At 44.7% G+C, this 27,940-nt stretch overlaps 1 long non-coding RNA gene across 1 annotated transcript; it reads left to right on the forward strand.

The window, feature by feature from the left end:
* Positions 1–1,941: 1,941 nt before the first annotated feature.
* LOC123941164 lies at positions 1,942–27,640 on the forward strand. The gene is made up of 4 exons (XR_006818228.1): positions 1,942–1,967; positions 6,835–6,972; positions 7,733–7,832; positions 26,081–27,640. It is a non-coding gene; the product is annotated as an uncharacterized LOC123941164 (long non-coding RNA).
* Positions 27,641–27,940: the final 300 nt, after the last annotated feature.

Here is a 27,940-nt window from a genome sequence, read left to right on the forward strand (position 1 = left end):
GTTGTAGCACCCTACAGATCTCATCATTGGGAAGAGACACCTAATGCTAGGGCTGGAGAGATGTGACCTGGAGTTCAAGGAGTTCAATCCCTGAGAGGAGGCATTTGGGGAGGGTGTGGCCCTTCCCAACCTCTAGTGAATATCAAGGCTGTCCTGACCATAAGAGAATGGTCTGGGCAGCAGCTTCAGAAATAGAGTGTGAAATTCAAAAGTAGCAGTCATTGTTCCAGGTAGGTTCTAAATAAACACCTAATGATTTCCAATTCAGCCCTGAGACAGAGCTCTTGGCCTCCCTACAGAACCTGAAGAACCTCCCTGAAGACCTGAGTGTGATCTGAGGCTGCTGAAGGGTCCAGTATCTTGGACAGGACTGGTCAGGGTGTATGAAGCCATCCTACATTGTTGATGATCAAGGCCAGGATGACTCAGAGGGAGACCACCTCTGGTGGACAGGGTTATAAGGGATGACAACCGGTGTATAAAGAAGGCTACTAAAGAAGCAAGTGGGGAGGAGCATGGTGTCCCTCTGACTCACAGGGTGTGTGTGGGGAGGGATGTGCTGGATGGGAGAGGGGCAGGAGAGAGGAGAGCGTATTGTGGCAGTGACACTAATTTACTTTTGACTGAGGAAGAGTGAGAGCAAGGAGAGTGAGGGAACACCAGGGGAGTGTCATGGGTGTGAAAAGAAATAAAAACAAAAACAAAAAGCAACCTCATTTAAAATGGAGTCAAGGAATTTGAGAGGCAGAGTTGGGGGTTTGGGGGGTAGGGAAGGAACAAATGAAACAAGAAGGGATCCAGAGGGAGACAAACCAGAAGAGACTCTTAATCTTACAAAACAGACTGAGGTTTGCTGGGAGGAAGGGGGTGGAGAGGGTGGTGGGTTATGGACATTGGGGAGGGTATGTGCTATGGTGAGTGCTGTGAAGTGTGTAAGCCTGATGATACACAGACCTGTAAAATTATAAAAATATTTTTTAATGGAGTCAGAATCCCTGTAGGGGCACTCTTATAAACAAGTCATTCCCTGAAGGCTGTATACCTAGAGAGGGCAGAAAGACCATTCTTTTTTTTTTTTTTTTTTCTAATCATTTTCTAATGATTTTTATTAACATATCAGGTATTATTTGCCCCAGGGGTACAGGTCTGTGAATCATCAGGCTTACACATTACACAGCACTCACCATAGCACATACCCTCCCCAATGTCCATAACCCAACCTCCCTCTCCCTCACCCCCTCCCCCCAGCAGCCCTTAGTTTGTTTTGTGAGATTAAGAGTCTCTTATGACTCTTATGCGTTCGGCTGCCTGCTTCTGCCTCTCCTTCTGCCTGCTGCTCCCACTGCTTGTGCTGTCTAATAAATAAATAAAGCTTAAAGAAAAAAAAAAAAAGGAAGATCTCCCCCTACCCTAGCAACAACCCACTTACCACCACTTGTTGTCAAAAAGAAATCTCCACAACCCCAAACTCTTGCTCTTCTCCAATAAACTTTGTTCAAAACAACCCTCTCCAAATTCCTCCTAAGCCCTCATCAAAGCTGACCTTTCTTTTCTCTCTACAGACTTGCCTATGGTTTGACACAGTTTGCTTGTCTCAAATTGCAATCCCTCTGCTATTCCTGAATAAACTTGTTTTGCTAGTAAAATAACTGGTTTTTGACTTTCAAGGTTCATATGGGTGAGTGTGAGAGAGAACGACCAACTTGTGTGAGAAAACTTTGTCGAGTTTTGTTGTGTGTGCATGTGTGTGTGTGTGTGTGTGCATGTGTGTAGTGTTTCCCAGAAGAGTCTTGAAAAATTGCATCTGTGTCTCTGGATGGGTCCAGCATGGGATGGAAGGGGAAGGTGTGGTAGATGTCTGCCATGTGGGGAGTGGGAGGAACTTGGGCGGGACCATGTGTGTACCAGGAAGTGTGTGTCAGAGGAATGCCTGTGAGAGAACAATTCCTGGAGACACTGCAGTGGAAGTAAGCTGGAATCTTTTGTGTGGAAGAATTTTGTGGAAGGTGGGGAAGGACTTTGTGTAGAAGGAGTGTGTACGTGTGTACGGAGAGTGAGGAAGCAAATGTATGTGGGGAAGGGGGAATAAGTGTGTCTTTGTAGGTGAGGACTGGGTGGGTGTGTCAGGCAAGCGGGCTGGAGAATAGGGGAGAAAGGGTATGTGGTGGAGGGAGCATGAGGAGACCTTCTGTACCAAAGGCATTGTGAGGGGTAATTTGTGTGTGTGCTGAAGGAGGGTGAGTAAGAAATGGGAAGGCTATGTAGGGGGTATGTTTATTTGCGGGGCTTTGGGGTGCAGGCTGTGTGGGGCCGCAGAGTCAGGGTGGAGGGTGGTAATAGTGTGAAATGCAGGAGGTAGGGTGCATGCGTGTCTGATAGCGGAGGTCTAAGTGTGGAAAGTGAACTCGGGTGTGGGAAGGGCAGTGTCATTACAGATGACAATTAGTGTTTGAAGAAGGCTACTAAAGAGGCATGGTGTTGGGGTGCCTGGGTGGCTCAGTGGGTTATGCCTCTGCCTTCAACTCGTCATGATCTCAGAGTCCTGGGATCGAGCCCCACATTGGGCTCTCTGCTCTGCAGGGAGCCTGTTTCTCCCTCTCACTCTGCCTGCCTCTCTGCCTACTTGTGCTCTCTCTCTGTCAAATAAATAAATAAATAAAATCTTTAAAAAAAAAAAAAAAGAGGCATGGTGTGAGGGGTGGTCTCTCTCTGACTCATCCTGCCCTTGATCATCAACAAAGTAGGATGGCTTCTCAGTGAAATTATAATGGAGCCAAAAGTGGGGAATGAAGAAACTGGGTATCACATTCCTTTGATTCTTTCTGGTTTCTTTTGTGTGTGTGTTGTGGGGGAGGACGAGGGGGAAAGTGGTTTGCCTTGATTTCCAAAAAACCCTGCCCAACAAAGGTTGAGGGAGCAGTTGCCACGTGGTGACCCCCGAGTTCGGCAGCGCTCACCCCACAGAGCCGGCCCCACCCATGCTCAGGGACTGAACTGGTTTGTTCGCTCTGCTAGTGTCTGCTCCTCAGAGTCTGCCTGTTGCCTGAGCAGTGACAGTCTCCTCAATCCTCTTACCCTCCAAAGGGCCGAAGGGGGTTACATCTCCTGCCCCACAAGAAAGTAGAGTGGAGCTGGGGCACTTGGGTGGCTCAATGGGTCATGATCCCAGGGTTCTGGGATTGAGTCCCACCTGGGGTTCCAGGGGAACCCTACTTCTCCCTCTGCCTCTGATCTGCCCCACACACACTCCTGCTCTCCCTTGCTGGCTCTCTCTTTCTCTCTTTCTGAAGTGTAAAATGTAGGGTGGGGGTGTAAAATACCAATGGGGGGGCTGTGCATGTGTTGTGTGTGAGGAAAGGAACCTGAAGAAATGGGGTGGGGAGGCAAGTGGATTAGAAGTGGGCTAAGGGGAGTAAAGGAGGCCGGGGAGGAGGAGGGAAAATGGCTGCTGGAAGTGAGGCAGGACTGCTGACAGGTGCCAGCTGGAACCCCACTGGGGCCCCAGCCCTCTGGCCCTCGCCACTCTCCAGGCCCGCCCTCTCCATCGCTGTTCACCCACTTTCTTGGGGAGACTTCCTGTTCTCTCTCCCCACCTCCTTCCTATGCCCGTGCCCTGCTCCCCAACCCCTCTCCCTTTCCACTTTACTCCTCCTCCCCAGATTTGCTCAGGTCTCCTGCCCCCTGTTAGTCCTCAGCTCAGCCTGTGGAGAAACGGTGAGGGAGGGACTGGGGAAGGGGGGCAGGCTGACCCCCAGGCCCCACCCTTAGACACTAAAGGCCACATGCATCTCCCAGCTCACTCCTGGAGCAGCAACAGGGGAAGGGTGGGCCAGGAAGAGGATTCTGGGCCCTGGGCCAGCGCTGGTGGATGGCTTTCCCTGCCGGCCACACCCCTGTGGAGGTTTATTCACACTAAGCCCAGGCATGGTCCCACGTGCATGCCCTGGGTGAATCCGAGGCAAGCCAGCCCACACACCCCATCCACACCTGTTCATGCTCCAGGCACCTCAGGGCTGGCATCCCAGCTTTCCTGAAACACTCTTCCTCACCAGAAACCAGTCAACTCCAGGGTATTTATGGAAAAATATGTGTGTACTTTCTGCTTCGGGCTTAATTTTTATGGCTAGGTTACTAGACAGGAGGAGATACTGTGGGGACCTTCCCTGCTTTGACACTATTCTCCCAACATAGCTGGTGCCTTCCCCCAACGTTGTTAGAGCTACTGTGTGGGCATCAGTAGGTACACTGTGAGCATCTTGGGAAAAGATGCCTTTCTCCTCTGCACTGTCCTGCCTTCCAGAAGCATGGTACCTGGTATCACACACTAGAATTCTAACTCCCTTCTTCCCTGTCACAGTCCCGTATGGCTTCTGTGACGAATGCCCCACCATCCAAAACCCCCACTGCCGGCAGATCCCCTACCCCAATAACTGATGGATAGGTCACATGTGAGTTCCTTTCCTAGTATCTGTCTTCAGACAAATGGGGGTTCAGAGATAGGGAAGGGAGTTCAGAGACAGCCTCCCCCTGCATTAGCTGTTTCTCAAAATAAACAATATGTCAAGGCAGTAAATGTGAGGGTGTCATATTCTACCACCCTTCACACCATAACAAAAAAATAACCAAATTGGATATCTATGTAAGGGATAAACCTATGAAAGCATTAGAAGAAAACATAGGAATAAATCTTTGTGAGCTTGTTTGGAAAGACCTTCTTAAATGCACCAATAACACAAGTAACAACAACAGCAAAAGAGGAAATCAACTTCCTCAAACTTTAAAACACGTGTGCTTCAAAGAGACCATCAAGGAAGTAAAAAAGCCAACCTACAGAAGGAGAGAAAGTCATTGCAAATCATCTATCTGGTAACACCGGTATCCAGAATATATAAAGAACTCTTACATGGGATAATATGCAGGTCATTGACCAGTTTAAAAATGGGGCAAGGATTAGAGTGTGCATTTCTCCAAAGAAGTGTATAAATGGACAATAAGGACATTAAAATTCCTTAATATGCTTAGCCACCAAGGAAATACAAACCCAAACCACAAAGAGATTCTACTTCACATCTCCTAGCATGGCTGGCATCGAGAAGACAAGACACTGACAAGTGCTGGAGAGGATGTGGAGAAACCAGAACTCTCCTATGGGGCAGCAGAGGAGGCTGATGGAGTCAGTGTGGGTGATGGTGTGAGGCAAGGGGTCCATGGGTGCAGGGTAAGCCCATGCATCTGGGACTGTGGATCAAGGGTGACGTGTGGAAACCAGTATGGATGAGGAGCAGGTAGGGAATGTTGCTGGACAGTCATGGGTGGGGATCTGCTCCTTCTGCTTCTCTCTCTTTTAGAGTTTCTCTTCTGAACATGGTATGCAAACCTGCATAGCCATCGACGGCTTTTCCTTGAATAGTTTAGTTCCCTCATCTTTCATATTCCACAGGGTCTACGTCCAATAAACCACTTGCCTCTCAACCATTTTCATTCGTTTGCTGTTTCATTTCCTGTATTCTTGTACATTTTTTTTCCTGCATAGTTTCCCTAGGGATTACAGTTAGCAGGCTGACCTAAACCAGTCTAGTTCAGAGTAACACCAACCTTGCTCCATTATCCTTTGATTCCCTCTCCCTCTTGTGCCATCATTGTCATACAGATGACCTCTTTATACATTTTAAACCCAAATACCTCTTAAGCCAAACAGGTTTATCACTGGTGCTTATGCAATTGTCTTTTAAATCACATAGCAAATATACAGACAGCAAATCAAAGCCTGAAATTGATACAATGTTATACGTCAATTATGTCTCAATTTCTCTGAAAATCAACAGGAAATAAACAATTACAGGGATGCCTGTGTGGCTTAGTTGGTTAAGTGTCTCCTTCAGCTGAGATCATGATCCCAGGGTCCTGGGATTGAGCCCCACATAGGGCTGTCTGCTCAGTGGGGAGTCTGCTTCTCCCTCTGCCTGCTGCTCCCTCTTCTTGTACTCTCTCTCTGTGACAAATAAATAAGTTCTTTTAAAAAATGATTAATTACAAGCAAGGGTAAATGTGTAGTGTCTGTCATGTTTACTATGTAGCTACTTTTACCACTGCTGTTTATGTCCTCATATGGATTCAAGGTACTGGCTAGAGCTTAGGCTTCGGTTTGGGACTTCAGACTCACTCAGTGACTGTGGAAAATGCTGGCCCCTTTATAAGCTAAAATGCACAAAGTCACACATAGCCTGTCCATGAGCCCAGCCTACTGGGTGTTCTAGCAGCTGCGTGAGTCACGCTTCCTGTCCACAAGTAGCATACCATATACGGAACATGCTCGAACAGGAATTGGTGGTCCTTCTGCCAGGCCAAGGTGGAAACATGTTCTCAGACAGAGTTTATCCAGTTTCACTAGTTGGAAACATTAGATGTAGTTCCAGATCCCTTTAGACACACTGACCCCTAGTCATCTGGGCAAATAAGCCCCTTTTCCCAGAGAGAAAGCCCTGCACATAGTCTATGCTTACTTTCTTTGAAGTTTGTTGCCAGGTGACTTGGGGAGACCCTGGGCCTTGGGATCCTTGACCCAGCCCAACCCAAGGAGTCACTGAAGGTTCTTGGTCTTGTCCTGAGAATAATTCAAGGACAGACATTCAACACAGTGGACGAATGACACAAGCAGGAAAGTTTATTAAAGAGATTCTCTCAAAATGTGAGAGCAGGCCAGAGAGTAAGAGAGAGAGAGAATGCACAGGGGTTGGGTTTCTCTCATTATTGACAGTTGTTAACAAGGGATGGAATATTTATTACTTGGGATGGTGATGCAGGTTTTCCTGTTTTTTCTTCTTGTTTGGTCAGGGGTTCCTTGTCCTGGCACCCACCATCTTGGTTCTGGCTGGTTTGATCTGGGTCCTTGTGGAGTGCAACCAAGCAGGCCCCCGACATTCCTGATGAGTCCTGAGAGCTGCCCCTGACTTCCTGATTGGTGGCCTCCAGGTAGGTGGTTGAAAACTGATGGCTGATTCTAAAACATTTGATCTAGTTAAAGGAAGGTCAGTGGTACAGCCCACTTACTGGGCGTCAGGAAAGCCCTCGAGCCAGACTCACAAGATGTCACCAAATGGGTGTGACTTGCATTTTAAATAACTAGCAGAATGGCAGGCACACCGTGAAAAACCTAAATGTGGGAGGGACAGATAGTATTTTGCATTGTCATCCTCTGAAACTCTTGTTGAAATCCTCAACCTAAAGGTATTAGGTGAGTCATTCAGAAGTAATTAGGGTAGGAGGCTGCCCCTCCCTGCTGGCTATAAAAAGACAAGGAAGTGCTTGCTGTCTCCAGCTGCAATCCCCCAGGTTGAAAACACAAGGAGAAAACTGCCCACTGCAAGCTAGGAAGGGGTCCTCACTGGACAGAGGATCTGCTGATGATTTGATCTTGAAATCTCCAGCCTCAGGAACTGTAAGAAACAGACACTTGCTTTCTAAGCTGCCTGACATGTGCTATTCTGTTATAGCAGCCTGAGCTTGCTAAGAATGTTGCATGGAATAGGGCAGGGGGATAGCTCTAAAAGTGAGGGGGGGAATGGGCTGAAAAGCATTAAGTCTTCAGAGGCACTTTCAAGAAAAAAAATGACATGAGAAATGTCACAGTGACACCAAAGCTTTGTTCTTAGATTAATTTGCACAACTCAAACACCAGAACCCCAAGACTTTCTCTAATGATAAACTACTTGGCTTTTCTTGGGTCCACAAGAAACAACAGGATTGTTGGAGTCAAGATTGTCAACCTGTCTTTGATGATAGACCGGCTGCCCATATGTCTCCCGGTCCTTTGATTAACCTGTGTGCACTTGGTAAGTGTGAATCTCAATCAGATATGACGGAAGAGATCCAGTAGACAAGGAAGGGGATGGGAAAGGGGAGAGTGGAGAAAATGTGGGAAGACAGAGGAGGAAATGGGAAGATCAGGGAGGAAAGAAGAGGCTGTGTGGGAAAACGGGAAGTTGGTGGCAGCATGGGGGAGTGGGGGAGGGGAAAGGAAATGGACTGGCTTTGCTATGTGAAGTAGAATATTCCCACCCACTATAACTCTGGGATATTCATGGCATATGTGGCGTGAGGTTGTTGTAAGTCAAGAAGTCAGCATTTGTGCAGAACTCAAAACAGTTCTTGGTAGTCCCTAACACAACACTTCTTATAAGTGTCTCTTAAGTTTAAAATATAAATCAAAATAAGTGTCCAAGCAAACACTGGGCATTGACTTAGTCAGTGATTAGACAACTTTCCAGGAATTTCCTCAGCTCCATACCACTGCCTTTGTCTCACTCCATCCTCAGTGGGGAAGGGATGGCAGGGCCAGAAGCCATGTTTCACCTTCATGTTCTCTGCACCACAGTCATGGCCCCTGGGGGGATGGGGGGGGGGGACACAGGACCAAACTGGACTCAACAAATCTCCCTCACAGGACCGACTGTTGCTGACTCAGTTTCCGTGCCTTCCCGGAATTGAGGTGAGGTAAACTCAGGCTTTGCACAAAGAGGGCAGAAAAGTCCAGACTGAGAGAAGCAGGAGTCATGGGCACAGACAGAGGTGGACATCCAAGACCGCTTGGTCCTAGAAGGGAGAAGTATTCCTGGGGAGACCAGCTGCCTGGTTGCTCAGAGCTCTCCGACTATGAGTCTAGGCCATCCGTCAGGCCCAGCAGCTCATCAGTGCTACCTCTGAGTCATCTCGCAGGTTTATGCACAATGGCTCTTTTACTTTGAGCCTTCCAGAGATTTCAACAGGTCAGACCTGGATCACGTGCCTGCAAGAGAGAAAAGCACCCCAAGAATAAGGCCAAGCAAGGAGGCTCTCAGCGAAGCCATCTGGGCCTTTAATGTTGTCATGCAGCTCCTGCCTTCACTCTGTTCCTGTCTGGGGCTGTGTGCTTACTGTTCCCCCTTGCACCTCTGGACGGACGGCTCCCTTTGTAGCTCTCTGCTGAGCCATTTCTCTGCTCCATCCTCCCCTTCCAGAGAGCCCTGGAGCTCACCAGGCTTTCCAGTCTTGCTGTTCTCACTGACTCCATGTTTCTCGATTTTGTACTGGATGCTCCTGGGAGAGAGTATCTGAGGGGCTCCACTTGGTCCTGGTGCTCCTAACTGGTTCCCTGAGCCGAAAGGTGTGGGGCACCTGGAAGCTGGGGCTGCCCCTTCCAGGGAGGTGGGCAGAGTAGACTCCAAAAGTGGTGGGCAAAGAGGAATCACAGTATAATGACCGTCCGGTTGATAGGTTGTATAAGAGTCAGGCTTCAGAAGGGTCACATGCCTTCTAATCCTGGGGAATCTCTTTCATTTCTGTCAGCCCTAGTTTTTGTAGTTTTTGACATATGTGCCCTCACATATGAATGCTTCATTCATGGATAAGGTGTTGATGTTTAGGTTTTCGAAACAAAGATATTTTGCTTTGGATAAAAATGAAAGGAGAAAAAGCAGAAGTTGGAGATACATGATCTATTTGCTCTATCACAAATCATAATAAGCCCAATCCTCCCTCCTAATACACCATGCAAACACACCTGTTTTTTTCAGAGTTTTATTAAAGTGTGATTGAAGATTGAATTTCTGTGTAGTTCTCTCCCGTCTGGTACTCTGCTCTGTGGATTCTAGGCACCTGGCCACCCCCTCCAAATTCTCAATTCATTTTCTCTGCTCAGAGAAACTGCCAGGCTCCTTTTGGGTTCCCCTCCCAGCCCTGCAGTTTGGAATCCCTCTCTGGGCAGGAAGCCAGGGCAGTCAAAGGGATCCCTTCCTTAGTGTCCCTTCTCCTGGGTGCTCTGCTGCCTATTATCTGATGTCCAAAACACAGTTACTTTTTCTTTTTTTCTGGATTTTTCTTTTTTATTTTATTTTCTTTTTTATTTTTTTCTGAAGTGTCTGCTGTTTTTTACTTCAGTAACTAAATGGAAAAGAAACTAAAGGTGGGGCACCTGGGGGGCTCAGTGGGTTAAGCCACTGCCTTCGGCTCAGGTCATGATCTCAGGGTCCTGGGATCGAGCCCCACATTGGGATCTCTACTCAGCAGGGAGCCTGCATCCCCCTCTCTCTCTGCCTGCCTCTCTACTTGTGATCTCTCTCTCTCTCTCTGTCAAATAAATAAATAAAACCTTAAAAAAAAAGAAACTAAAGGTAAAATTGAAAGGTTTAATTTTAGTTCTGTGCATTTTCTTATTCTCTACTGATCATCAGTAATAGAAAGTCATTGAAGATCTAAATAGTTAAAACCATGGCATTGCTACCATTACACCTTTTTTAAATTTTTTTATTTTTTATTTTTTTATAAACATATAATGTATTTTTATCTCCAGGGGTACAGGTCTGTGAATCGCCAGGTTTACACTCTTCACAGCACTCTCCATAGCACATACCCTCCCCAATGTCCATAACCCCCCTCCCCCTCTCCCAACCTAAGTTTTTTTTGTGAGATTAAGAGTCACTTTTGGTTTGTCTCCCTCCCAATCCCATCTTGTTTCATTTCTTCTTCTCCTATCCCCCTAACCCCCCATGTTGCATCTCCATGTCCTCATATCAGGGAGATCATATGATAGTTGTTTTTCTCTGATTGACTTATTTCACTAAGCATGATACCCTCTAGTTCCATCCACGTTGTCGCAAATGGCAAGATTTCATTTCTTTTGATGGCTGCATAGTATTCCATTGTGTATATATACCACTTCTTCTTTATCCATTCATCTGTTGATGGACATCTAGGTTCTTTCCATAGTTTGGCTATTGTAGACATTGCTGCTATAAACATTCGGGTGCACGTGCCCCTTCGGATCACTACGTTTGTATCTTTAGGGTAAATACCCAGTAGTGCAATTGCTGGGTCATAGGGTAGTTCTATTTTCAACATTTTGAGGAACCTCTATGCTGTTTTCCAGAGTGGTTTCACCAGCTTGCATTCCCACCAACAGTGTAGGAGGGTTTCCCTTTCTCCGCATCCTTGCCAGCATCTGTCATTTCCTGACTTGTTAATTTTAGCTGTTCTGACTGGTGTGAGGGGATATCTCATTGTGGTTTTGATTTGTATTTCCCTGATGCCGAGTGATGTGGAGCACTTTTTCATGTGTCTGTTGGCCATCTGGATGTCTTCTTTGCAGAAATGTCTGTTCATGTCCTCTGCCCATTATTTCTTTCTCTTTTTTTTTTTTTTTTTTTTTTTGGAGGCAGTTCTGTTTTTACTATGGTCTATACTTGCTCACAATTGTTCAGAAAACAGACCACCCCCAGTGTCTGTCCATCTAGGGCATAGCTCAATGGATAAGCCCACCTCTGATCTCTTGAATTGTCATTGTCATCAAAGGGAGCAGAGGTCTGAAAATGTTAAAATGGTGAAGTTATTTTGGCATTTCTGGTCTATGCTCCTCCTCCTTCTCTCCCTATTCTTTCTCTAAGGGTGACACTGAAGGAATTATTTCAGGCACTATAAGTAGGAAATGGAGGTTCTTTTTGGTTGGGGCTCATACATCTCCCACTACTTCCTGCCCACAATGTAGAAGGAAGGTTCCGCCTGCTCTCCCATCCTGAAGGAGACTGCCACAGAGAACAGTGTGGTCAGGGTAGTCTGGACTCCATTGTTCCATTTCCTCTACCTGACTGATTATCTCTTTCTCGAGGCACTAGAATGGGTCATCTTGTCTCACTACTTTTTTTTTATTTTTTTTATTTTCAGCGTAACAGTGTTCATTGTTTTTGTACCACACCCAGTGCTCCATGCAGTACATGACCTCCCTAATACCCACCAACTGGTTCTTCAACCTCCCACCCCCCGCCCCTTCAAAACCCTCTGGTTGTTTTTCAGAGTCCACAGTCTCTCATGGTTCATCTCCCCCTCCAGTTTCCCTCAACTCCCTCTCCTCTCCATCTGCCCATGTCCTCCGTGTTCTTTGCTATGCTCCAAAAATAAGTGAGACCATATGATACTTGACTCTTTGCTTGACTTATTTCGCTCAGCATAATCTCTTCCAGTCCCATCCATGTTGCTACAAAAGTTGGGTATTCATCCTTTCTGATGGAGGCATAATACTCCATTGTGTATATGGACCACATCTTCCTTATCCATTCATCCGTTGAAGGCCATCTTGGCTCTTTCCACAGTTTGGCGACCGTGGCCATTGCTGCAATAAACATTGGGGTACAGATGGCCCTTCTTTTCACTACATCTGTATCTTTGGCATAAAGACCCAGCAGTGCAATTTCAGGGTCATAAGAAAGCTCTATTCTTAATTTCTTGAGGAATCTCCACACTGTTCTCCAAAGTGGCTGCACTAATTTGCATTCCCACCAACAGTGGAAGAGGGTTCCCCTTTCTCCACATCCTCTCCAACACACGTTGTTTCCTGTCTTGCTAATTTTGGCCATTCTAACTGGTGTCAGGTGGTATCTCAATGTGGTTTTAATTTGAATCTCCCTGATGGCTAGTGATGATGAACATTTTTTCATGTGTCTGATAGCCATTTGTATGTCTTCATTGGAGAAGTGTCTGTTCATATCTTCTGCCCATTTTTTGATATAATTATCTGTTTTGTGTGTGTTGAGTTTGAGGAGTTCTTTATAGATCCTGGATATCAACCTTTTGTCTGTACTGCCATTTGCAAATATCTTCTCCCATTCCATGGGTTGCCTTTTTGTTTTGTTGACTGTTTCCTTTGCTGTGCAGAAGCTTTTGATCTTGATGAAGTCCCAAAAGTTCATTTTTGCTTTTGTTTCCTTTGCCTTTGGAGACATATCTTGAAAGAAGTTGCTGTGGCTGATATCGAAGAGGTTACTGCCTATGTTCTCCTCTAGGATTCTGATGGATTCCTGTCTCACGTTGAGGTCTTTTATCCATTTCAAGTTTATCTTTTTGTATGGTGTAAGAGAATGGTCGAGTTTCATTCTTGTACATATCGCTGTCCAGTTTTTCCCAGCACCATTTATTGAAGAGACTGTCTTTTTTCCACTGTATATTTTTTCCTGTTTTGTCAAAGATTATTTGACCATAGAGTTGAGAGTCCATAACTGGGCTCTCCACTCTGTTCCACTGGTCAGTGTGTCTGTTTTTATGCCAGTACCACGCTGTCTTGGTGATCACAGCTTTGTAGTAAATCTTGAAATTGGGTAACGTGATGCCGCCGTTTTGCTTTTGTTTTTCAACATTTCCTTAGCAATTCGGGGTCTCTTCTGATTCCATAAAAATTTTAGGATTTTTTGCTCCAGCTCTTTGAAAAATAGCGGTGGAATTTTGTTCAGAATGGCATTAAAAGTATAGATTGCTCTAGGCAGTAAAGACATTTTAACAATGTTTATTCTTCCAATCCAAGAACATGGAATGGTCTTCCATCTTTTTGTGTCTTCTTCAATTTCTTTCATGAGTGTTCTGTAGTTCCTTGAGTACAGGTCCTTTACCTCTTTGGTTAGGTTTATTCCCAGGTATCTTATGGTTCTTGGTGCTATAGTAAATGGAATCAATTCTCTAATTTCCCTTTCTGTATTTTCATTGTTAGTGTATAAGAAAGCCCCTGATTTCTGTACATTGACTTTGTATCCTGCCACGTTACTGAATTGCTGTATGAGTTCTAGTAGTTTGGGGGTGGAGTCTTTGGGGTTTTCCATATAAAGAATTATGTCATCTGTGAAGAGAGAGAGTTTGACTTCTTCCTTGCCAATTTGGATACCTTTTCTCTTTGTTGTCTGATTGCCATTGCTAGGACTTCTAATACTATGTAGAACAAGAGTGGTGAGAGTGGGCATCCTTGTCGTGTTCCTGATCTCAACGGGAAGGCTGTGAGCTTTTTCCAATTGAGGATGATATTTGCTGTGGGTCTTTCATAGATAGATTTTATGAAGTTCAGGAATGTTCCCTCTATCCCTATACTTTGAAGTGTTTTCATCAGGAACGGATGCTGGATTTTGTCAAATGCTTTCTCTGCATCAATTGAGAGGACCATGTGGTTCTTCTCTCTTCTCTTATTGATTTGTTCTATCACATTGATTGATATGCAAATGGTGAACCAACCTTGTAATCCAGGGATGAATCCCACCTGGTCATGGTGGATAATCTTTTTAATGTGCTTCTGGATCCTGTTTGCTAAGATCTTGTTGAGAATCTTAGCATCCATATTCATCAGTGATATTGGTCTGAAATTCTCCTTTTTGGTGTGGCCTTTGCCTGGTTTGGGGATCAGGGTAATGATGGCTTCATAAAAAGAGTCTGGAAGTTTTCCTTCTGCTTAAATTTTTTGGAACAGCTTCATGAGAATTGGTGTTATTTCTTCTTTGAAAGTTTGGAAGAATTCCCCAGGGAATCCGTCAAGTCCTGGGCTCTTGTTTTTTGGGAGGTTTTAATCACTGCTTCAATCTCATTACTAGATATCGGTCTATTCAGGTTGTCAATTTCTTCCTGGTTCAATTTTGGGAATTTGTAGTTTTCCAGGAATGCATCCATTTCATCTAGGTTGCTTAGCTTATTGGCATATAACTGTTGGTAATAATTTCTGATGATTGTTTCTATTTCCCTGGTGTTAGTTGTGATCTCTCCCGTTTCATTCATAATTTTATTAATTTGGGCTTTCTCTCTTTTCTTTTGGATTAGTGTGGCCCATGGTTTATCAATCTTATTGATTCTTTCAAAAAACCAGCTTCTAGTTTCATTGATAGGTTCTACTGTATCTCTGGTTTCTACCTCATTGATCTCTGCTCTAATCTTGATTATTTCCCTTCTTGCATGTGGAGTTGGTTTGATTTGTTGTTGATTCTCCAGTTCTTTAACGTGTAGAGAAAGCTGGTATATTCTGGATTTTTCAATTTTTTTTAGGGAGGTTTGGATGGCTATGTATTTCCTCCTTAGATCCGCCTTTGCTGTATCCCGTAGGTTTTGGACTAAAGTGTCTTCATTCTCATTGGTTTCCATGAATTGTTTAAGTTCATCTTTGATCTCCTGGTTGATCCAAGCATTCTTAAGCAAGGTGGTCTTTAGCTTCCATGTGTTTGAGTTCCTTCTGAACTTTTCCTTGTGATTGAGTTCTGGTTTCAAAGCTTGTGATCTGAGAATATGCAGGGAATAATGTCAGTCTTTTGGTATCAGTTGAGTCCTGTTTTGTGACCCAGTATGTGGTCTATTCTGGAGAAGGTTCCATGTGCACTTGAGAAGAATGAGTATTCTGTTGTTTTAGGGTGGAATGTTCTGTATATGTCTATGAGGTCCATCTGGTCCAATGTTTCATTCAATGCTCTTATTTCTTTATTAATTTTCTGCTTGGATGATCTGTCTATTTCTGAGAGAGGCATATTAAGATCTCCTACTATTATTGTATTCATATCAATATGACTCTTTATCTTGATTTATAGTTTGCTTATGTAATTGGGTGCTCCCATATTGGGGGCATAGATATTTATAATTGTTAGATCATTGTCGTGGATAGTCCCTTTAAGAATTATGTAGTGTCCTTCTGTATCTCTGACTACAGTCTTTAGTTTGAAATCTAATTTATCTGATATGAGAATCGCTACCCTAGCCTTCTTTTGAGGCCCTTTGGCATGAAAGATGCTTCTCCATCCCTTCACTTTCAGTCTGGTTGTATCCTTACGTTCAAAATGGGTCTCTTGTAGCAACATATGGATGGGTCCTGTCGTTTTATCCAATCTGCAACCCTGTGTCATTTTATGGGTGCATTTAGGCCATTCACATTTACAGTGATTATTGAGAGATAGGTTTTTATTGACATCGTGTTGCCTTTGAAGTCTTTCTTTCTGTAGATTGTTTCTATATTTCTGTTCAATGATATTCTTAGGATTTTTTCTCTTTTATAGGACCCCCCCTTAATATTTCCTGCAGTGTCGGCTTGGTGGTTGCATAGTCTTTTAAGCCTTGCCGGTCTTGGAAACTCTTTATCTATCCATCCATTTTGAATGTCAGTCTTGCTGGATAGAGTATTCTTAGCTGCATGTTCTTCTCATTTAATACTCTGAATATATTTTGCCAGCCCTTCCTGGCTTGTCAGGTCTCTGTGGACAGGTCTGATGTTATTCTAATGGGCTTTCCTCTGTATATAAGGAGCTTCTTTGTCCTAGCTGCTTTTAAGAGGGTCTGTCTTGAAACATAATTCCTCATTTTAACTATAAGGTGTCGCGGGGACTTTCGAGAATCTAAAATATTGGGGGGAAATCTCTCTGCCTCTAGTACATGAACGTTGTTTCCATTCGTGAGATTGGGAAAATTTTCATAGACAACTTCTTCCACTATACCTTCTAGACTTCTTTCTTTTTCTTCCCCTTCAGGGGTTCCAATAATTCTGACGTTGGAACGTTCCATGGCACCATTTATTTCCCTGATTCTGTTTTCGTGCCTTCTGAGCTGTTTGTTCCAGGCTTCCTCCTGATCCTTTCTCTCTATCTGTTTGTCCTCCAGATCACTAATTCTATCTTCTGTCTCAGTTACCCTAGCTTTTAGAGAATTTAGATTAGATTGGAACTCATTGAGAGCATTTTGAACATCATCCCTGGTGGCTTTCAGTTCTTCCCTAACATTGTGAACATCATCCCTGGTGGCTTTCAGTTCTACCCTAATCAATTCCGTTTGGTCATCCATGGCTTTCTCCAACCTAGCTATTGCCTGGATAATTGTTAGTCTGAATTCCTTTTCTGGCATATTGTCTATGTCGATAGCCATTAGCTCTGTTGCAGAAGGTCCATCCTCTGTATTTTTCTTCTGTTGGATATTCCTCCTCCTAGCCATTTTGGTAAGAGTTGACTGAAGAGATGCAGCTGGATTTATCGATTGTGGTGCAGTCAAGGTGCACCCTGGAACGCTTCTGTGCTATCAGGGTTCCCCACCCAAATGAGAGAAAAAGGAAAAGAAAAAGAAATAGAGAAGAAGAAAGAAAAAAAAAAGGAAAAAGAGAGAGAGAGAGAGACAGGAAAAAAAGGGAAGATAAAAGAGAAGGCTCAGCCCAAATGGGCCCCAAGGTAAGATTTATGAAGTATACAAACAAAAACAGACAAACAAAAAGACTGATAAGAGTATATGACAAGAGAAAAAAATATATATATAAGCAAAAAAAGGGAAGAACCTCATCAGAAAGAACCCCAAGTATATGATTTATATACTATCAGGACAAACACAAATTCACAGAAACACTGGCAGAAGGAAAAAATGGGAGAGTGGTTATAAATTCTCAGTGTGGGCGAGGAAGGATATTTTGATTCTTCCTGGATGTATCTTGATGTTTTTGTTAAGGGACTCAACTTTCCTAAGTTACAGGGGGATTAAAAACTGGTTTGCCTATATGGGTAGCATTGATTGATTGAGTTAGGTCCTCCTGCTCCCCTCAAGGGGGTGGGCTCTGAGGAAACTGTTTTTTTCAGGCTTTTGTTCTCTGGGGGTTTTTATGTTCTTTCATCTGTTGTCTCTTGCCTTGACAGCTTTGATGGTTTTTGGAGGTAGAGCAAACTGCACCTCGACCTCCCTCTCAGAGAGAAGTCTCAGAATGCTCTGCAGAGCTGCTGGCAGAGTCGGTTCTGAGTCACGGTCCCTGGGGATGCAGGAGCTCCTCATTGTACCCAATACCAGGGCAGTGACAGCTGTCTGGGCAGCTCTAGACTGCCAGAGAGGTTCCAAGCAGAGATCACACACTGAGATTTTCCCGCTGTCCCAGGCTGGGGATGTCTGGTTTTTCCGGATGCCAGAGCTCCAGGCTAGCACCTATGAGCACCTCTCCCAGGGGAGGGTGTGGGAAGTGTGCGTTTCAGGATTGCCGACTGGCCTGGCTCCCAGCCCCTCACGGCAGCTGGACCCCACTCGTTCTCAGGCGTGCTGGCAACTCAGGCTTGCTGACAGCTCAGGGACCGAGACCTGATTTCTCCGCCGCACTCTCTCTGGCTCAGTGCCAGGGGAGGCTATCCTGGGTCCAGGGACTTAGGTCCCTGTCCCTAAGTGCCCGATTCCCACTATTTCCCCCGCGATCGTTTGCTCTTTTTTTTTTTTTTTTTTTTTTGAGTGCTTTCAACCATACTCCAAGTTAATGCTGGTCCCCAGATGAGGGCACTCTCGTATTGGGGTATTACTTTCCAATCGGTCACCTCTGGTGTCTCCCTCCCCCTTTTGTTTATCTTCCGATATCAGTCCAATGTTCCCACTATGCTTTACCTGCCACTGGTGTCTTCTGCTCCTGTAGAGATCCAGATGTGTGTAATTCTGATCTCAGCTTGATTTCATGGGTGGTTGGAGTTCTTTGGTAGGAAATCAGCTCACTTTAGGGTACAGGTTGAAACGGCGCCTCCTCCTACTTCCCCACCATCTTGACTCCTATTCTGCCCATTTCTTGATTGGATTGTTTGTTCTTTGGGTGTTGAGTTTGCTAAGTTCCTTATAGATTTTGGACAATAGCCCTTTATCAGATATGTCGTTTACAAATATCTTCTCCCATTCTTTCAGTTGTCTTTTGGTTTTGTTAACTGTTTCCTTTGCTGTGCAAAAGCTTTCAATCTTGATGAAATCCCAATAGTTCATTTTTGCCCTTTCTTCCCTTCCTTTGGCGATGTTCCTAGGAAGATATTGCTGCGGCTGAGGTCAAAGGGGTTGCTGCATGTGTTCTCCTCAAGGATTTTGATGGATTCCTTTCTCACATTGAGGTTCTTCATCCATTTTGAGTCTATTTTCATGTGTGGTGTAAGGAAGTGGTCCAATTTCATTTTTCTGCATGTGGCTGTCCAATTTTCCCAGCACCATTTATTGAAGAGGCTGTCTTTTTTCCATAGGACATTCTTTCCTGCTTTGTCGAAGATTAGTTGACCATAGAGTTGAGGGTCTATTTCTGGACTCTCTATTCTGTTCCATTGATCTATGTGTCTGTTTTTGTGCCAGTACCATGCTGTCTTGATGATGACAGCTTTGTAATAGAGCTTGAAGTCCGGAATTGTGATGCCAACTTTGGCTTTCTTTTTCAATATTCCTTTGGCTATTCGAGGTCTTTTCTGGTTCCATATAAACTTTAGGATTATTTGTTCCATTTCTTTGAAAAAAATGGATGGTATTTTCATAGGGATTGCATTAAATGTGTAGACTGCTTTAGGTAGCATAGACATTTTCACAATATTTATTTTTCCAATCCAGGAGCATGGAACATTTCTCCATTTCTTTGTGTCTTCCTCAATTTCTTTCATGAGTACTTTAGAGTTTTCTGCATATAGATTCTTAGCCTCTTTGGTTAGGTTTATTCCTAGGTATCTTATAGTTTTGGGTGCAATTGTAAATGGGATTGACTCCTTAATTTCTTTTTCTTCTGTCTTGTTGTTGGTGTAAAGAAATGCAACTGATTTCTGTGCATTGATTTTATATCCTGACACTTTACTGAATTCCTCTACAAGTTCTAGCAGTTTTGGAGTGGAGTCTTTTGGGTTTTCCACATATAGTATCATATAATCTGTGAAGAGTGATAGTTTCACTTCTTCTTTGCTGATTTGGATGCCTTTAATTTCCTTTTGTTGTCTGATTGCTGAGGCTAGGACTTCTAGTACTATGTTGAATAGCAGTGGTGATAATGGACATCCCTGCCATGTTCCTGACCTTAATGGAAAAGCTTTCAGTTCTTCTCCATTGAGAATGATATTTGCGGTGGGTTTTTCACAGATGGCTTTGATAATATGAGGTATGTGCCCTATATCCCTACACTTTGAAGAGTTTTAATCAGGAATGGATGCTGTACTTTTTCAAATGCTTATTCAACATCTATTGAGAGTATCATATGGTTCTTGTTCTTTCTTTTATTAATGTGCTGTATCACATTGATTGATTTACAAATGTTGTACCAACCTTGCAGCCCTGGAATAAATCCCACTTGGTCGTGGTGAATAATCCTTTTAATGTACTGTTGAATCCTATTGGCTAGTATTTTGGTGAGAATTTTTGCATCTGTGTTCATCAAAGATATTGGTCTGTAGTTCTCTTTTTTGGTGGGATCCTTGTCTGGTTTTGGGATCAAGGTGATGCTGGCTTCATAAAATGAGTTTGGAAGTTTTCCTTCCATTTCTATTTTTTGGAACAGTTTCAGGAGAATAGGAATTAATTCTTCTTTAAATGTTTGGTAGAATTCCCCTGGGAAGCCGTCTGGCCCTGGGCTTTTGTTTGGAGATTTTTGATGACTGTTTCAATGTCCTTACTGGTTATGGGCCTGTTCAGGTTTTCTATTTCTTCGTGGTTCAGTTGTGGTAGTTTATATGTCTCTAGGAATGCATCCATTTCTTCCAGATTGTCAAATTTGTTGGCATAGAGTTGCTCATAGTATGTTCTTATAATTGTCCATATTTCTGTGGTGTTAGTTGTGATCTCTCCTCTTTCATTCATGATTTTATTGATTTGGGTCCTTTCTCTTTTCTTTTTGATAAGTCTGGCCAGGGGTTTATCAATCTTATTGATTCTTTCAAAGATCCAGCTCCTAGTTTGTTGATTTGTTCTATTTTTTGTTTGTTTGTTTCTATTTCATTGATTTCTGCTCTGATCTTTATGATTTCTCTTCTCCTGCTGGGTTTAGGGTTTCTTTCTTATCTTTCTCCAGCTCCTTTAGGTATAGGGTTAGGTTGTGTACTTGATACCTTTCTTGTTTCTTGAGAAAGGCTTGTACCGCTATATATTTTCCTCTCAGGACCGCCTTTGCTGTGTCCCACAGATTTTGAACCGTTGTGTTTTCATTATTTCCTGGTTGACCCATTCATTCTTTAGAAGGATGCTGTTTAGTCTCCATGTATTTGGGTTCTTTACAGCTTTCCTCTTGTGATTGAGTTCTAGCTTCAGAGCATTGTGGTCTGAAAATATGCAGGGAATGATCGTAATCTTTTGATACCAGTTGAGACCTGATTTGTGACCCAGGATGTGATCTATTCTGGAGAATGTTCCATGTGCACTAGAGAAGAATGTGTATTCTGTTGCTTTGGGATGAAATGTTCTAAATATATCTGTGATGTCCATCTGGTCCAGTGTATCATTTAAGGCCTTTATTTCCTTGTTGATCTTTTGCTTAGATGATCTATCCATTTCAGTCAGGGGCGTGTTAAAGTCCCCTACTATTATTGTATTATTATTGATGTGTTTCCTTGATTTTGTTATTAATTGGATTATATAGTTGGCTGCTCCCACGTTAGGGGCATAGAGATTTAAAATTGTTAGATCTTCTTGTTGGACAGACCCTTGGAGTATGATATAGTGTCCTTCCTCATCTCTTATTATAGTCTTTGGCTTAAAATCTAATTGATCTGATATAAGGATTGCCACCCCAGCTTTCTTCTGATGCCCATTAGCATGGTAAATTGTTTTCCACCCCCTCACTTTAAATCTGGAGGTGTCTTCGCGTCTGAAATGAGTTTTTTGTAGGCAACATATAGATGGGTTTTGGTTTTTTATCCATTCTGATACCCTGTGTCTTTTGATTGGGGCATTTAGCCCATTAACATTCAGGGTAACTATTGAGAGATATGAATTTAGTGCCATTGTATTGCCTGTAAGGTGACTGTTACTGTAAGGAGACTGTTATTGTCTCTGTACCTTTCTGATCTACTACTTTTAGGCTCTCTCTTTGCTTAGAGGACCCCTTTCAATATTTCCTGTAGAGCTGGTTTGGTGTTTGCAAATTCTTTCAGTTTTTGTTTGTCCTGGAAGGTTTTTATCTCTCCTTCTATTTTCAATGATAGCCTAGCTGGATGTAGTGTTCTTGGCTGCATGTTTTTCTCATTTAATGCTCTGAATATATCATGCCAGCTCTTTCTGGCCTCCCAGGTGTCTGTGGATAAGTCTGCTGCCAATGTGATATTTTTACCATTGTATGTTACAGACTTCTTTTCCCGGGCTGCTTTCAGGATTTTCTCTTTGTCACTAAGACTTGTAAATTTTACTATTAGGTGGCAGGGTGTGGACCTATTCTTGTTGATTTTGAGGGGGGTTCTCTGCACCTCCTGCATTTTGATGCTTGTTCCCTTTGCCATGTTAGGGAAATTCTCTCCAGTAATTCTCTCCAATATACCTGCTTCTCCCCTCTCTCTTTCTTCTTCTTCTGGAATCCCAATTATTCTAATGTTGTTTCATCTTAATGTGTCACTTATCTCTCTAATTCTCCCCTCGTGGTCCAGTAGCTGTTTGTCCCTCTTTTGCTCAGCTTCTTTATTCTCTGTCATGTGGTCTTCTATATCACTAATTCTTTCTTCTGCCTCATTTATCCTAGCAGTGAGAGCCTCCATTTTTTATTGCACCTCATTAATAGCTTTTTTTTATTTCAACTTGGTTAGATTTTAGTTCTTTAATTTCTCCAGAAAGGGCTTTTATATCTCCAGAGAGGGTTTCTCTAATATCTTCCGTGCCTTTTTCAAGCCCAGCTAGAACCTTCAGAATTGTCAACATATTACCAATGTCTGTATTGATTAGGTCCCTAGCCTTCGGTACTGCCTCTTGTTATTTTTTTGGTGGTGAATTTTTCCGCCTTGTCATTTTGTCCAGATAAGAGTATATGAAGGAGCAAGTAAAATACTAAAAGGGTGATAAAGACCCCAGAAAAATGCGCTCTAACCAAATCGGAAGAGACCCCAAATTACGGGGGGGAGAAAGGGAATAAAAAGAGGTTCAGAAAAAAAAAGAAAAAAATTTTAAAAAGAAAACAAATAAAAAATATAAAAAAGAATGAAAAAGTATATATATTAGATAAACTAGTTAAAAAACGTTAAAAAAGAAAGGGTAAAAGTTTTAAAAAAATTTAGAAGAAGAAAAAAAATTGAAAAAAAAATTGAAAAAAAAATTAAATCAACCACAAGCCTAAAGAATCATGGGGAGAAAGCCATGAGTTCCGTTCTTTGCTTTCTCCTCCTCTGGAATTCCGCTGCTGTCCTTGGTATTGAACCTGCTTTCCTTGGTAGATGAACTTTGCCCTGGCTGGATTTCTTGTTGATCTTCTGGGGGAGGGGCCTGTTGTAGTGACTCTCAAGTGTCTTTGCCCGAGGCGGATTTGCACCGCCCTTACGGGGGGCCGGACTAAGTAATCCACTCGGGTTCGCTTTTGGGAGCTTCTGTTCCCTGAACGCTTTCCTTAGAGTTCCGGAGGACGGGAATGAAAATGGCAGCCTCCTAGTCTCTGGCCCGGAGGAGCCGAGAGCCCGGGGCCCCACTCCTCAGTGCGCCCCCAGAGGATAGCACACAATCACTCCCGTATCCCCAGTCTCTAGCCACGCTCTGAGCTCACCCAGCCCGCGACCAGTTCAAGGTAACCCCGAGCTTAGAGTTCAGTCCTCGGCTCTGTCTCTGTAGTCGGCTTCTCTGTTCTAACACCTGCGAGCTCTGTGACACTCTGACACCCCGGATCCTTCTCTGACCCTGCGGGACCTGGGGCCATGCTGACCCCGCGTGGGCTTCACCCCGGTTTAGTCTCTGGAGCAATGTCCCTCAGTGGAACAGACTTTTAAAAGTCCTGATTTTGTGCTCCGTTCCTCCGCTGCTTGCCGGGAGCCGGCCCCTCCCCCCACGGTCTATCTTCCCGTCGTTTTGGATTCACTTCTCCGCCAGTCCTACCTTTCAGAATGTGGTTGATTTTCTGTTTCTAGAATTGCTGTTCTTCTTCTCTTTGATCTCCCGTTGGATTTGTAGGTGTTTGCAACGTTTAGATAAGCTATCTTGCTGATCTCCTGTTTCCTGATGTAGTCTCAGCCTGCTACTTCTCCGCCGTCTTGACTCCTCCTTGCTACCATTACTTCTTGATTAGTCTTCTTTGTTCACATTAGAATTAAGTCCATTTACTCTAGCACCAAGAACCATAAGATACCTGGGAATAAACCTAACCAAAGAGATAAAGGATCTGTACTCAAGGAACTACAGAACACTCATGAAAGTAATTGAAGAAGACACAAAAAGATGGAAGACCATTCCATGCTCTTGGATCGCAAGAATAAACATTGTTAAAATGTCTATACTCCCTAGGGCAATCTATACTTTTAATGCCATTCTGATCAAAATTCCACCAGTATTTTTCAAAGAGCTGGAGCAAATATCCTAAAATTTGTATGGAATCTTTTTTTTAGACTTTATTTATTTATTTGTCAGAGAGAGAGAGCACAAGCAGGCAAAGTGGCAGGCAGAGGCAGAGAGAGAAGCAGGCTCCCCACTGAGCAAGGACCCTGATGTGGGACTGGATCCCAGGACTCTGGGATCATGACCCAAGCCAAAGGCAGTGACTTAACCGACCGAGTCACCCAGGTGTCCCTTTTTCTGGATTTTTCATCTAACTTCATAGGTTAAATCCAACCCCTTTGCTCTATTATGACTGCAGCAGAAGAAAAAGACTGCTTTTTTTAAATGAAAAATGCTTTATGAAATCTCATCAGAAAAATTTCAACTGATATGAAGTCTTATAAAGTAAAAAAGTGCCTATCCACCTCCACTGTTCCCATCTCACACCCCAGAAATAACCAATGTTAATGGTAAACACATTAAGTAATTTCCACTTTTCTCCAAAGGACCCTGTAGTGAAGTTAGAGAGGGGGCATCTTTAGCAGTGCTTGCAGGATTGGAAATTAATGCTCCTGAGGAATACTGTCCCTCCCACTTTCCCTCATTATCTCCCCCATGCAGCACATGAGCTGAGTGCTGTACTGAGTCATTCTGTACTGACCTCTCTTCCACTGTCCCAACGGCACGAGCAAGGGTCCTGTGTCCCTCTTAAGATCTCTGTGAAGACCATATGAAATCATGTTCCTGAAAGTGCTTGGCAAACTTTGAAATCATTACAATTGTTAATTAATGCTATATCCTATTATTATATGTGTTTATTTTTCATATTAATAATTATTTTATCACAGCTAGTACTTAGAAGATTTGAATGCTACCTTCAGTGTCCATTTTTATACCTTCAGTGTCCATTTTGATCACCATGACAGTTTCTCCTTATCATAAGCCTACTGGAGCTCTCTGAGGTCTATGCTGAAAGGAATCCTTATGCTGTCAAGGACATCATTAAGTGGCTTCAGTTGCATGGGGAGAATATCTCTGAGGTGGAAGAACCTGTAACCCAAAGAGGGCCACTCCCTGTAGGGCTAAGAGGTTACTATTTCAGCTTCAGACCCATGCCTATACACAACCTCATGAACTCTATGAATTTTCCTTTTCATGGAATAGCAAGAAATAATGAATTGTTTTCTTTTTTCTTTTGTATTTTTACCTTCTAGTTCTATCTCCTTCTCTGCTCTAGATCTGAAAGCAATGGGCTCCTGCATATAAGCTCTAAAACCATATATATATTCAGAAACTACTTTTCTATCCAATTATTTTGTTTCCCTCTAAAAAGGACACTGAACCATGTGGAAATTACAATGTTCATGCATCTAATCAAAAAAAAATTCTGGACATGCCAAAAAGCAAGAAATTGTGATCCATAATCAGGAGAAAAATGAATGGATAGAAACTCTGAAAAAAAGATGTAGAAGCCACTGGCAGTCAGTTACAACTCAGGTGTGGTCTCCATGGGATAAGATTTTCATAAACCTTACTATGCCATTTAAAACATTACTGCCCTGGGGCCACTAGGTTGCGCAGTGGGTTGAGCCACCCACTCCTGGTTTCCCCTGAGGTGAGGATCTCCAGGTCCTGGGATCCACCTGCGTGCGCGGTGAGATCTTGTCCAAGCTGGGCTCAGTCAGCTAGTGATTCTCCCTCCACCTCCCTCTGCCCCTCCCGCTGGTGCTCTCTCTCTCTCTCTCAAGTAAATAAGTCGTTAAAAAGAAAACAAAACGCTGTGCTTAGTTTTGTAACTGTGTATGGTGACAGATGTTGCAGTGATCCGTGAACCATATATACAAGTGTTGAATCATTATGTACACCTGAAACTAACATGTTATATGTCAAGCGTATCTCTGTAAAGGAAAAGGTTATCTGCTAAATTTAATTAAATAAAATACATCTTCACTAGATCTTACATGATCCAAGCTGAAGGCCTCTCTACACGCCATATAGAGATAGCTCATCAGGTCCTCATAATTGGATGTGTTTGGATTTCCGGTTATGTCTGTGGAAATACGACTGCAAGTGACTACTTGATTTTTATATTTTTCAACAGCGTTGCCCGCCTTGTGCTACCCAAGTGCATCTCGGGACCGAACGTGACGAGGACGTTGGAGGTGAAGGAAGAAGACTGTCTGAACTGGTTCCCCCATTCATGTCCCTTTTCTAAAGCAGACCACAAAGATATGAGCTTCCCCAAGCAGATCTCGCAGGTCAATAAAGCCGAGTGGGTTTAGACACAATTCCCCGCCCAGACGCAGAGGGGCCTCGGTCGCCCATGCACGCTCAGTACATACCCCACCACTAGAAACCCACCCAGCAGGTCTCTCTGCTGCACCCTCCCAGCTTGGAGGAGTCTGCAGAGGGCGGTGTGCGCATGTGGTCAATGCAAGCAAGGAGCTGAACTGCAGGAGAGGGGCGGGGCTGGTGGGAGGCGGGGGCGGGGCCACACGCGGGCGAGGGAGGGGGAGTTGGGCGTGGCTTGACGCGCCTCCGCCCCCGCCGCAGCCACTATTCACAGCTCGGATGCTGATCCACCCGGCGGCTGTCTAGGCGCATCAGAGAGCTCCCGGGTCTTGGCAGAGCGGCGCGGGTGTTCCCGGAAGCCTACCCAAGCACGAGCGGCAGTGCCAGGCAGGCCGGTTAGCCACTCGCGGCTGCGGTTTCCGCCAGCGACTACGCGACAAAGGCCGGAGGGCGCAACCGGGCCCCGACGTGGCCGCGCTGTGAGGCGCCGGGGCATAGTGGCCGCCGCGGCCACACCGGAGGGGCACAGGCCCCGCGCTCGCCGGCCTTCCTTGCGCTCTGCGGCCCCTCCTAGGCCCGCTGCCTCAGCTGCCGGCCAGCATGGCCTTCGCCGCCCGGGAAAGCATGGGCGCGGGGGGCTGCCACGGAACCCTGCGCTGCGCGGGCTGCGGCTGCTCTGCCCGTGGGGCGGTCCCGCCGTCTGAGCTGCACACGGAGCTCTCGGGGGTGGAGCCGCTGCTGGAGGAGTTCCGCCGGCTGCTGCAGCAGGAGCAGCCGCAGGAGGAGCGGTAGCTGGAGCTGCGCGCGGGCGTCTGGTTCCCGGAGGAGGGCTGCCCGTGCTGGAGCAGCGGCGGCTACAGCGTCAAGCCAGACCATCATCCGCAGCAAGGACTCGCTGGCTTCCAGAGCGCGCCGGAGACCGTGCGGGTCTGGCGGCAGTCCGTGGTGGAGCTCCCCAGGCGGTCTGCGTCCCCCCCCATCCCCCCACCACCACCGGCGGCTGCTGGGCTGCTGCCTCTTCAACTGCGTCGCCCCCCTCTGTAGGGTGTGCAAGTTCGCGCTGCACCCTGCTATAGCAGCTGCAGCCTCAGCCTCGCCCTGGACGCGAATGGGGAGAAGTGGGGACCTCCCTGTGCACGGGTGAGCACCCCCGCCCCAGGCCCGGCCAGACCTCCCGGTCCTGCTGCCCTGGCACCTGTTGGGTGGCGGCCCCCGGGGGAGACCCCTTGGGCAGTAAAGCCAAGTGAGAGATGAAGCATCCTCCTTCCAAGGGATTTTAGTTCGGGGCTATCCAGAGGAATGGCTTTGACTGTGAAGAGGGAGCAGAAGGCTGGCTGAGGACAAGGCAAAAGCTGGCACCTTGCACCCCCCTGGCTGCCCTAAAAGAAAAACAAATAGTTTACTTGCAGAGATCACAATCCTGCAAACAGGAGTCTCCCTTGGTTTACAAGCGTCCTAGAGATTTACAACAAAGAAGTTATCTTAACAATAGCACAATTTCCAGAGGCAAATAACTCAGTTCCTCAAGCCCTAACATCACCCTCCCCTCCATAAAACTGAAGGAGGCTGAGGTAGAAGGAAATGTAAATAAAGTTAAATTTCTTCTAAACCCAAATCTCACTAACAAGGACACTTGATAGAAGTGTGAAACTTTATCTCTAAACCTCCA

Source organism: Meles meles, chromosome 5 (assembly GCF_922984935.1).
Source record: "Meles meles chromosome 5, mMelMel3.1 paternal haplotype, whole genome shotgun sequence".
NCBI lineage: Eukaryota > Metazoa > Chordata > Mammalia > Carnivora > Mustelidae > Meles > Meles meles.